Here is a 13,078-nt window from a genome sequence, read left to right on the forward strand (position 1 = left end):
TGTCCCCTCCTGGTTGTCAAAGAGCTCAATGCTCCCCCAGCTCCCCCAGCTCCCCCTCCCCACCTGGATTCCACATCTGCCTCCAGACCCTGGGTTCTTTTATGGACAGGGCTCTGTGGCCTTTGAGCAACAAATGCCTGCGGTTTTTGCATCATTCAGGCCATTCCCAAGGAGAGCGGAGGGCAGTCTGTTCTCCCGTGTAGCGGAAACACAATTTGCATTCGCTCTGCCAGCCGGCTTTGAAAGTACGCGTTTCCTGACCTCCTTATTTTTGGAGGAGGGGGTGAGATTTCTAATTTTCCAAGAAACGATATATATATATTTTTTAATAATTTTATTTTTTTTCCCCCAAAGCCCCAGTAGATAGTTGTATGTCATAGTTGCACATTCTTCTAGTTGCTGTATGTGGGACGCGGCCTCAGCATGGCCGGAGAAGCGTGTGTCCTGCGCACCCGGGATCCGAACCCAGGCCGCCAACAGCGGAGCGCGCGCACCTAACCGCTAAGCCACGGGGCCGGCCCAGAAACGATATTTTTATTTTCTAAATCCATATAATGAAGATGCACATGTAAAGGCAGTGAGCTTTCAGGGTGTGGAGAATATTCCGATCTCACACTGGCATGCCACAGCCACCTCTCACGCTGGGACCTGGTGCTCTGGAGCCCCAGGGAGCACCTGCGAATCCTGGCGCCCCCCAGCCGCTCACCGGGGTGGGGGCGAAGCCCCAGAGGTGGGCCAGATGCGCAGAGGAAGGTTTCATTGCATTTACAGCATTCCAGGGTCAAGAGGTTTTTATTCACCAAGTTAAAATGACAGTTGATTGCTCAATATAAGTGGGCAGGAGGGAACTCTACACTTGGAACTAGCGCTCTGGGAAAATAGACGGCCCCTTTGGATGGATTCCAAACTCCGGAGACCGGAGAAATGTCGGCTCAGCAACTCTGTGGTCCAGAGGCTCAGCAAGACCCAGGGGAAAGCATGGAGTGTACGCGTGTGTACCTGTGTGTGTGTGTGCACGTGTGTGTCTGCATATGTGTGTGTGTCTGCATGTGTATGTGTGTTTCTGCATGTGTGCATGTGTGTCTGTGGGTGTACCTGTATCTGTGTGTATGTGTGTGTCTGCGTGTGTATGTGTGTGTCTGCGTGTGTGCGTGTGTGTCTGTGGGTGTACCTGTGTCTGTGTGTACGTGTGTCTCCGTGTGTGTCTGCGCATGTGTGGAGCAGCCGTCTCAGGTCCAGACAACAGCGCTCTCCGGAGGCCAAGTCAGAAGCGGCCGCCCCGTCGCCCACCGAGCCCCCTGCGTAGTTGTCTCTGATTCAAGGTGGGTCCCACAGTGATTTCTGGATGTTTTATGCCAATTACCACTTTGGTCTCTAGTAGTTTCACCCCGTTTTCAGTTAACGGTGTTGAAAGAGGATTGAAGATGAAACCTCTCTCATTTTCTTGCTCACTCTCAATCAAAATCAATCTTACTTGATTTGGATCACAATGAAGCAAAGTGTTTTCTGTTGACCTAGAAGTTTTAAATATTCCTGCTGGCCTTTACCTCAGGCCCGGGTGAGCTTGCACAACAGGAACCAGGCTGTGAGCATCCGCCAGGTAAGGATCAGGCCGCTCATCACTCGAGCAACACAGATTACACTCTCGTCACCTGAACGGACTCTTACAGAGACAGACACCCGCCACGTTCACCAGGCCCTCCTTCCCGGGCCCGCATCATGTAGAGGAAATTCCAGGGCCTTAAAGAAACAGACAACAGGGCTGGGACAACTAAATCCTTTATTTCTCTCTCCCTCCTTCTCTCCCTCCCTCTGATCCATCATTCATTTACTTTTTCTTCAATCCATCAACTCGTGGGCGGATGCCCAGAGCAGGACTGCAGCGGCCCCACGGCCCCATGTGCCTGAGCAGCAATGTGCTGCGCCAGGGCTCGGCTGTCCTAACTGGGGAGAGAACACTGGCCGCTGTGTCACGAGGAACCACGAGTCCCAAGTGAAGGCGAAAGGCCTTGGCTAGGTGGCAGGTGGGGACTCCACCAGGGGACAGACACGGCTGTGTGGGATCTGGTGACAGGACCTGGGTGGCTCCCAGGAAGGTGCAGGGGTCCAGATCAGTGCCCCACCCTGGGGCAGAGGGAAGGAGCCTGCCTCCCCTCCCAGGCTGGACCGGTTGCCAGGAACTGAGATCAAAGGTCCCAGAATGGCCTGGGCCAGGGCAGGATGTGGTCAGCTGTGGCGAGCAGGGTGGGTGGGAGCCTATGCCGGCTCCCTCCTGCAGCCCCCGCTTAGTTGGTGCTGCCAGACAGCATTGGATGGCTCGCAGACCCCTTGGGAGTTCCCGGAGCCGGCCGGCAGGAAGGAGGTGGGTGAACCCTTAGGGTGGCGGTCTGGGGAAATCTGCTCTTCATAATGACGATTTGAAAATGAGCTGCTTTCCTGGTATGACTTTCAATGCAGGAGGAAAGGTTATAGACAGTGGCTGGGAACAAGGTCTTATTAACGTGAAAAATGATAACAAAGGAATGTTCAAGACTGTTTTCTGACACCATGAAGACAGCTACTCTTCTCTTTTTCAAGTTTTCAGGCACTTTGAAATGACGGATAAGAACAATGTGATCAGGAGAAATAAACAGCTTGAGGAAAAATTGCATCAGGGGACCAGGACAGCCCCCATTCTGGGGTACTTTTCAGGGACGATCCTCAAAGCAAGGACATTCACAACGCTTGGCATAGGGTTTGTTAAATGAAAAGCTGACATTCAACCTAATCTGTGGGCTTCTTTATGGGGTTCTCCTTCTGGGCGCTGGCGCTCTCTGTCTCTGAGAAACGCAGACGTCTCCTGCATCGGAAGGAGGAATTTCTGAGTAGTTCTCTCTCCCAGTCCCTCTGCAAAAGCTGGACTACAGGGTGCGCGTCAAGATAGAGCCTTAACAATTAAGAAACCTTCCTCAAGTTGCTCAGCCCTTCTAGAGACGCCATATAGATCCAAGCTTGGAGAGCAAGAACAGAGACCTGGAAAGAGGGTGAAAGCAAAGGCTGTGATATTTCAGGAGGCCTCCGGGAGATGTTTAGCCTCTGAGAACACCGAGGTCACCTGGCCGCTGACGGCTTGTTTCACTGTGCTCTCCAAGCAGGAGCGGGGCAGGCACCGAGGGGGGCCCGAGTCTACACTCTCGGGTGGCCCACCTGAAGGATCCAGACAGAGGAAAACGACGTCACAAGTCGCCTTGCAGAATTTGCATGCATTCACTAAGGGGCGGGCAGTCAGCGGGGCAGGAGAGAGGCTGTCCACTGCTGTCAGCGACAGATGCTTCATATGCTGACTCCGAGAGGTTCGCCCCAGGAACCTAACCACTGCTGACCCTCCCCAGGAAGCCCCAAGACTCGCTTCGGCTTGCTCCACAGCCCTCATCTGAAGGGAGAGCCTTTTGGGCTAGTTGACCTGGCCAGCTGAGAGACCTCTGCCAGGGCTTCAGTTCAGCGCTCACGATTTAGGAAAGGTCTTTCCAACTTCTCTCTTGTATTTCAGAAACTCAACTTACATTTATAACCAAACTTGGTTTTATAAAAAATCTGTCACTATTACTGGTATCTTCACTTTTACCTTGGATTTTATTTTAATTTTTCCTTAGATTGATTCTGCCTTTGACTGAAGACATCGGTGTCAGTGCTCTGGAGGGCCTGGTGGGGAAGCCCATCCTCTCGCCTGCCAGGTTGAAGCTGGCCCCACTCCAGGCCTGGCGCAGGGTGAGGGGAGAACCCACCGCTTCCCCCACCAGGTATGTGGGGGACAGCTCTCATATCCAAGATCCTGGGAGACTTTAAAGTGTTTAGTTTTTTTTAAAAGCGTTAATCGCACGGCATTAATTTCAAATATGGTTGTTATAAGAGTAGCCATCTCTGGGGAGTAAAAAGTTTCCAATTCTAAAACGACACACCCCAGAGCTCTGGGGAACCACTGTGTCTCTGGGAGAGCGAGACTGTGGGGACCACCAGGGACCTCCGGGAATCACCTCCCCGGGAGTATTTCATCCCCAGGCCACTTTGGAGCCACCTGGGTACCCAGGGAGTCACAATGGAGCCGAGGATCTGTCTTTACCAGGTTCAGGTCTTAAGGAGCCTGTGAAGCATTTAGGTGTGGGTGTCAAACCACCAGCGGAAAAAGAGAAAAAAGAGAAGTGCAAGGAAGAAAAGAAAAGTGACTCTGGGAATAAGGAGAAATAAAAGTGACCAAAGTGGCAGCATTTAAGGCTGTGCACTCACATGTCTGTGTGACATATGGGCCGAGTTGTCGGGCGTGTGGCGCCTTTTGTCTAAATCACTTCAGGTCACAGCGGGAGCTCTGAGGTTGCAGGGCGGACCCCTCAGGGTGTGCTCACCTGCGCCGTGCCCAGTGGGCGGGGAGGGGAAGCCGTGCGGAGACTGGGTGGCCACACGGTGCCAGCAGAAGGAGCAGCCAGTGCGAAGGCCCTGAGGCAGGCACCAACCTGGCACATTGAGGAAGAGCGCGAAAGTCATCTGCCTGGAGCATTTTGGGCCAGGATGAGAGGGGTGCAATCCAAGGTAGGTGCCAACCCTGTAAGCCTCTGCGTTGGTTTCCTGTGGCTGCTGTAACAATGACCACAGAGTTGGTGGCTTAAAACCACACAGATGTGCGGTTCTGCAGATCAGAAGTCTGACACAGGTCTCAGCGGACCAAGATCAAGGTGTCTGCAGGATGCATTGCTTCTGGAGGCCCTAGGGAAGAATGTGTTTCCGAACCTTTTCCGCTTCTAGGAGCTGTCTGCGGTCCTTGGCTCGTGGCCCCTTCCTCCATCTTCAAAGCCAGCGACGTCGGCCGAGTCTTTCTCATGCTGCCTTCTCTCTGGTTCTCTCCTCTGCTTTCAAGGACCCTTGTGATCACACTGGGCCCGCCTGGATAACCCAGTGTGCTCTTCCTTTCCCAGAGTCCGCTCATGAGCGACCTGTATTCCATCTGCAACCTTTGCCATGTCAGGTGACATATTCTCAGGTTCTGGGGACCAGGTCCCTCCTGTGTCTCTGGCACGGGGGGAAGGGAACCAGAGAGGGATCGTGTCTGCTGTCCAGGTTCCTCTGGCCGAGGCCTCTTCCCTCATCCAGCCCTCACTGCACTCCAGAGTTCTCCAAGGTGTCCATTCAAGCAGAGAGTGAGATGGTGAAATGGCCACGGGTTGGGCTTTTACAGCAGAAGAGAACCCAAAATGCCTTAGAATTTAGTACGAGTCTGGCCTTCTTCACAACGCAGGAGAGAACTACATAGTTTTGAAATTCTTATCTTTATTTTTGGCACCCTGTGTCTCATTTGCTTTTCCACTCAATTTAAAAGTCATCTTCGATATAATCCCTAAATTATCTAATCGTCATGCTAAATAATATACTTACTGTGATCAGTATTCTGGGACAAAGGAAGGTCTTTAGGAAGGAAGCGGAGACACTCGTCCTATTCAATTGTTTTATAGGCTGGTGTTTGCAGTGGCAGGGAATGACTATAATCATCAAGCTGTTTTTGTAAATTAGCACAAGTTAATAAAAGTCACTGGTAAAACTAGAAAATCTTTTTTTAAAGATAATCTTCACCAAAGCCCGAAAATTCTAACAGCTTTCACTCACGTTACACTTACTTTGTCTTATTCTGTAGGAGCTGTTACAACATCTGACAACCACCACAGACCAGAGAGTGGGAGGACGCTGCCTAGAGAAGGCCATTTCCAAGGATGCCGGGAGCAAGGGATGGAGGTGTGACCCTAGTTAACATTTCTGCACTGTTTTCAGTGGGGGAGGATGTGCGGGGACAGGTATCAGTGCCGCTGGAAACTTTAGCTAATGGGATTTCTCGAGCATCGAGATCTCTCGGTCTCCTGCGAGGCTGATGAGAACACAATTGTGCCGACCGTGTGCCGAGCGGCGGGGTGAGTGTGGACTGGGCCTCAGCAGACAGCAGCGGCGGCGGCCCAAGGGGTGCTCGCGCTCACGGGTGCTGCAGACGGGACAGAGAACTTTGCGCCTGTGATTCTGGATTCTCACCTCTCCCTGCGATAATCCTCATCGTTAGAAATCCTTTGGCCTTCCTTTTGTTGTTGCAATCAAACAAACACAAATCACTCTTTGATTTTGATTAAGCTCCTGGCAGACGGTAACAATGACGATAAAACCTCGGTAACCTTGTCCCTGCTGTCCTGTTAGGTACACAGAGCTTGTGGTTTAATATGTATTTTCTTTGTTCTGATCTTTCATACTATCAATAGTTAGTTGCTTATTTACATTTTGTTTTGTTTTGCCTTTAACCTAGGTTTTCAATCATTCTCCTCAATTTTTACTGATTCATTTATTTCTCAGAAGCCTTGTATCAATGCAATCAGCTGAGGCAAAATTCAGCCCATGCTCCCAAATGCCAGGACTCATGGCCCCTTTCCACCATCGTTCTGGCGTCCATTTTCCCAGGGGAACCAGAAGGCGTTTCATCTCTTGAGCTGTCTCTTTCCAAGCTGGCTTTTCTCCTGCCAGAAACGTTCACATCCAAGACTGGCTTATGTCCTTCTCCTCTTGGCTCCCAGGCGACTCTATTCCTTATTTCCTTCTCTGCCTGGGGACCCTGCAGAGCCAGGACTGGGTCTCACTGCATGGGCCTGGGGCTGAGAAGATACAGCATGAGGTTCACTGAATATCGCTGATGGGGACGTTGTCAGATTCTACCCAAGAGAAAGGTGCCGTGAGTCTGTCATCCCGAGTATCAGTCAGGGTTCTCCAGAGAAACAGAACTGAGATAGATAGATAGATTGATTGATTGATGGGTAGATTAATAGATAAGAGATTTATTCTAAGGAATTGGCTAATTCAATTGTGGAGGCTGGCAAGTCCAAAATCTACAGGGCACGCCACAGGCTGGAGATCCAGGGAATAGTTGATGTTGCAGTTGGTGTCCGAAGGCCATCTGGCGGCAGAATTTCCTCTTCCTTGGGGATCTCAGTCTTTCTTCTCTTAAGGTCTTCAACTGATTGGATTAGGCCCACCCACATTATAGAAGGCAATCTGCTTTACTCAAAGTCTACTGATTTAAACGTTAATCTCATCCACAAACTACATTCACAGCAGACATTTGTCCAAACATCTGGGTGCTGTAGTCTGGCCAAATTGACACATAAAATTAACCATCATACCAGTGACACTGTGGGAGCAATGCTCTTTACGGAACCACATGGAGAAGAGCCAAGTGGCAACCATCGTTAAGCTGGGTTAGATGCCCATGCATCTGCTCAGGGACACACTCATGCACACACACACGTACACGGGTCACAGAATGTGGCAGTGACCGCCCAGAGTGCCCCTGAGCTGAAATCCTGACTCTGATGTTTTGTTTGCACCGTTTCCTGAATATACACTTCTCTTTGTAACACGAAAGCAGGTCAGAAGCCGAGTTATATTTACCAAAAGCCCAGAGAACACTGCTGAGAACCCACAAAGGCCAGGGAATTCAAAATCCATGGAATTAGCTGGTTTCTGCTCTGACCCTCCTGGTCAGCTGAGGACTAGCTGGGAAAATGGCCCTCAGTTTATGAGGAATTAATGTTTCAGTATCTGGGGCTAATTCATGCCATTTGCCATCACTAACCAGTATGACTCACTCTTTTTTCCCCGTGGTGTTTACTTCACGAAAAGAACTTCTCCGTGATCGATGGGCATCTGAAGAATCCAGGCTCAGTGTTCTGACCTTCGGTGAACTACCATTTCCTTTTGGCTGTGTCCTATCTTTTTACCGCCATCCATCTCTCTCCATTCTTAAAAATCGTGGGGATAAATAAAGGTGATCCCAGAGCTTCGTCGCTGAATTCTTGTCTCCAAGTGGACCACTCACACTGGTGCATGCTTGGTGTATGCTTTCTTGCAGGCAAATGATAGAGGAGCCTGTATTTTCCCGAGCTTTAAATTCGTGAAGCTTTGGATCATTTCAAACTGACAAGCACAGGGAGTACGTTTAAGTGAAATTTTTTAAAAAGTTTTTGTCTTGTGGCCTCTGTCTGGGATGTGTTTGTGCAGCATGTTTCACGAATGTGTTACTGTGAAAGACAGATGATGGCAGGGCGTAAATAAGCTCCCGTGGTCCCAGCTGACCGTGATCGTGTGGAAAGCAGGGGTGTGAGGGGAGCCAGCCTAGCCCCGGGGGACATCTCCAGAGCAAAGTCAGAGGTAACGGGGGGCTCTGAGGGGCGAGGAAAGAGAAGCAGCAGCTGCTGAGATTGGCTGGGAAGATGTCACTGGCAATTTTCTGGCAGGTAGGCACAATGCTTCCATGAACAAGCGCCTTTGTTCTCCTTGGCTTTCACGGAAGTTTCAGAAGGACCCCTGACCCGGCGGGGGTGAACCTCATGGCTGTAGGGAGAGAAGGTTTGGTCAGTGGGGTTGAAGGTGAGATTGCAGGGCCTCGAGGGCGGCGCCACTGGTGCTGATGACACCATGAAGGGTCTCAACCTCCAGCTGAGCTGCCAGGCCAGTGGCTGGAAGGGGCCTTTTAGAACGAGCAGGCCAGGTAACAAGACTGTTTTCCAGTGTGTATTGGCCTAATGGGCCGGCCCTAATGTGGACAAGTCCTTTCACACTCGTGTCTGCATGTCTGTGAAATTAAGTCTGGACTTCCTCTTTGAAATATTAGGTAAATTCTTTTTGGGGAAAGGTACAAAATAAACCTTTTAACAGTCTTGAGCACGAACACACTCACGTCCACAACGTGCCAGAATCGTGGCAGGCACGTTGGGAATGTGAAAGTTTGCGCTCGATTTCTCTCAGATAATTCATGTAGACATTGAAAAAATCACGGTGCATTTTTAGGACTTTGTGTCACAAATAGAGTTCTGTGAACAAGACTCTTGTTCATCTGCCGTCCGTGCAGGTTTCGGGGACCTGGTCTCAGTGTTAAGGACGGAAAGGCTGCACCTTCCTCGCACGTGGCCACGTGCAGGTGGGGCCAGGAGGGCATCGGCGGCCTGGCTGGGACAGTGCGGCATCAGTCATATAGTGGGCGCTGCTGGAAGCACAGAGTCATCGTTTCTATTCTGAGAACGGTCTGCTCCAGCTTTGAACTCCGCCTTTCGGTCGGGAGTGTGTGGGCATTGTTGAGTATCAGAGTCTTCAAATAGACTCGCAGAGTCTCCGGGGTCAGATTCCAGATGCTGGACAATGAGGAGAAAACCTCTCGGGAAGCGATGCTGGAGCTCGGTTGCTGAATGAGGCCTGTGCCCAGAAGTGATGGCTTCCGGCTGCGCGGCAGCTCGCCCACCTCCGACAGGTCCACGGATGCGTCCCTGCAGAACATGTGCCCACACAGGACGTCAACATGCTGTCGGCACCCACTGGATCTTTTGCCTTTTCAACTTTCTAGAAACTCAAGGGTGCTTCCCTGACAAACTTCTTTTATGTGGATGCTAATATTTTTTGTCGAATTCTGTTTTTCTCTTTGAATGCTTTTGGGTGTGAGCGCCTCAGAACTGCTCTGAAAAACGTGACCGCCCCCTGCCGCACCCAGGCCCCCTGCGTAGGCGACAGTGCCACTGGTGGAGGGCAGGCTGGCTCTGAGCAACTGCCTCGAGAGCATTGAAACCTTCCTGATAATTATTTTGAAGGAATTGAGGCTAGTATGCATCAGACAAAGTCAGAGGGAAGCAGCCAACACCCCTCTCCCATCACAAAGGAAAAAGGGTAACTTGAAAATGTCGGACGAGGCAGACGGAAAAGTCCACCCAGCCATATATGAGGAGCAACATCTGTAGATGACACCTTGCCCGCCCCCACGCACTTGCTCACACACACACACCCCCCCACACACATACACACACACTGCTTATGGCAGCACCCCCACCGTCCCCCTTGGCCAGTCACCCCTCTTTGGACCCGACAGTGCTCCAGGCCCCACGACACGGGGTCGGTGGCAGGCCGCCCAACATGGTTTCAGGGCACAGAAACCATTCACTCCCCACCTTCTACCTCCCCTCCCCGCCCCTCCCCCTGCTGACCAGTGCCTCAATTAGAGGCTCATTTCATTAGAAACCAAGTATGATTCTTATCCTTTGTGGAAAAGCCCCAATCTCAGAGCCTAACGGAGATTTGGTCACTGTGAGTCACTGACCCTTCGTGTGACTGTGTCTCACAATCCACTCCTGAAGGCACGTGGGAAGCTCCGGGAGGGGAAATTCAGGCCGCAGGAAGGTCTGGGAGCTTGGAAAGCACCTTCTTCTCATCTGTGATAAACCAGGGAATTTTTTTGATATAGAAACTTGAAAAAGCAGTATCTGCCATGCAAACCCTATGACTTAGCAGTTCTCCTCTTAGGTGTGTGTTCTAGAGACAGTCTCCTGCTCAAGCAAGAGACACACAAGGATCTGCACAGCAGCAACTTAGAAACCAGCCAAATACTCATCCACAGGAGTAAACGGTGGTCTAGTCACAAAGTGGCAAAAATGAATGATGGTGGCTTACCTCTAATAACGTGGATAAATCTTCCAGGGGGCTCAAGGAACAAACCAGGATTGCAGAGGAATGCCTGTGTTGGGATACAATTTAGATAACGTTTAAAGACAGAGAGAACAGACACACAACAGTTGGCCTGCAGTCTCATGGATGCACAGCCTGAGCCATGAGATGGATGACGGTGCCCAGGGTGGGAACGCCCCGGGGAGACCCCGCGGGGAGGGTGCTTGGGCAGCGATCCCAGCTGGGGGATGTACTTGCATGTTTATTTTATTATCTGTTCTTCATTTCTGTATTTCTGGAATATCTAATAATGATGAATATGTACAACTATATTTTTATGTAGGGGTAAATATAAATAGAATAAAGAAAAAATAATTGGAAGTCAAAGTGCGCTATGAGTATTGATTTTTCTACACAAATCATGAGTGTTAAAGGAATAAAATGTTTACATCTTGAAAAAAACATTACTCCCTAGTGGCAGGGCTGGAGTGGAGAGGTGATGGCAGCTGGGGTCAGCGTGGTGACATCCACACTCCATGTGGCTCTTCTGTCAAGCCGGTGAATCCTACAGGGGCCGCCTGTGAGCTGGCTTGGTTTGTAGTGCTTATCTGTCTTTCACACATCACTCCTGCCCTGTCAGGGTTCCCGGCCAACGTGGATGTAACTGATCTGCAGGTGGCCGCTTCCCAGGGCAGTTCTTACAATGAAAGGGACAAGAAGTATTTGCTGAGATGAATGTGGTTTATTTGTGTTTTTTCAAGGAAACTATGCTTGAATCTCAAAGGACGACCTAACTCTACTTGAACAAGAGTTTTGTTTTTTTTTTTGCAGGGAAAGATTTGCCCTGAGCTAACATCTGTCAATCTTCCTCTTTTTTTTCCCTCCCCAAAGCCCCAGTGCATGGTTGTATATCCTAGTTGTAAGTCCTCCTAGTTCTTCTGTGTGAGCCACCGCCACAGCACGGCAACTGACAGACGAGTGGTGTGGTTCTGCAACCGGAAACTGAACCCAGGCTGCTGAAGTGGAGCACGCCGAGCTTTAACCACTAGGCCATCAGGACTGGCTCTCAATAAGAGTTTTTATACCACTTTAAGTTTCCTCTAAACATTTCCTCTAAGCATTTTCTTTAAAAAGCACAGGCTCACTGAAGACTAAGATTTTTATGCCCTTGAGCTCAAAGGAGGTACAACTAGAAACTCTCACAGAGTAAGGAAAAACATTAAGGGAGGTGGGAGAGGGGATTGGGATTGCAGATGGGTCTGAGGGAGGAGAGTCTCCTGGAGGCCCAGGCTCCCTGGGGCCTCACAGCCAAGCCCCAGGGACGGGCCTTGGGTGTGGCGGGTTTGAGCGTGGAGAGGGATGGCTGGGCCATGGCCGGAGCCTTACTGGAACTCCCTGGGGAGGGCACTTCTTCTGTGGGTCCTCTCAGTTACGCGCCCCACTCGCAGGAACCACTCTCACGAGCGTTGATCCTGGGGTTCCATATAGCCTGTGGAACCTCCCAAGTTAACCTCAGGGACTTAATTGTTGCTGAAGTTTTCATAGTTCAAGAATACTAAGTCCTAGAAAATGTAGAAAATATGGATGAATAAAAAAAGAGGCCAATAACAATCACTTTTGTTCCCGACACCCAGAGCCACGGACACCGCGGCATCTTTCCTTCCAACCACTTTCCTCCACGCTGTGCGTGTGCGTGTGTCTATGTGTGCATGGGTGTGTATATTTTTGTTTTTTGTAAAAATAGTATATTTTAAGTACTTTTTTGCAATCTGCTTTTTTCACTGACTATGTTAGCTACATGCTTCCATGTGATTTCAAATTCTTCAATATCTTTTTTAAAATTTTACTAAAATGAACATAACGTAGAATTGATCATTTTTGCCATTGTAAGTGTACAGCTCTGTGGCGTTAAGTACATTCACACTGTTGTGCAGCCATCACCACCATCCATCTCCAGAACTTTCTCATCTTCCCAAAGTGAGACTCTGTCCCCATTAAACACTAACTCCCCATTGCCCTCCTTTCCCAGCCCCTGGCGACCACCATTCTACTTTCTGTCTCTATGGATTTGACTACTCTAGGGACCTCATATGAGCGGGATCACACAGTATTTGTCTTTTTGTGACTAGCTTACTTCACTTAGCATAATGTCCTCGAGGTTCATTCATGTTGTAGCAAGTGTCAGAATTTCCTTCCTTTTTAAGGCTGAATAGTGTTCCATTGTACTTCAACATCTTCTTAAATGACTGCATAGTATTTCTTTTGCAGATGGACCATGATTTATTTAACTAACTTTCTGTTCTCAGATGTTTGGTTTACTACCATTTCTTGACTATTATAAGTAACACAACAGTGGATGTCTTCATAGGTAAATGTTTGCACGTACACATGACTTTTCCCTTAGGATAAATTCCTAAGTGGAGGTGGAATTGCTGAGTCGGATGGTGGAGCCCACATTCTTAGTAGCTACAGAAGGTTCTGGCCTTTCCCTTTGGTGAAAGTGGCCCCGAGCTGGTCTCTGTTGCCTGGATTCCACCTCTAACAATTTATCCTCTCCAGTGATAGCTACAATCCTTCTTTAGGAAAAAATGCATCC

The sequence above is a fragment of the Diceros bicornis genome, chromosome 22 (assembly GCF_020826845.1).
Source record: "Diceros bicornis minor isolate mBicDic1 chromosome 22, mDicBic1.mat.cur, whole genome shotgun sequence".
Lineage (NCBI taxonomy): Eukaryota > Metazoa > Chordata > Mammalia > Perissodactyla > Rhinocerotidae > Diceros > Diceros bicornis.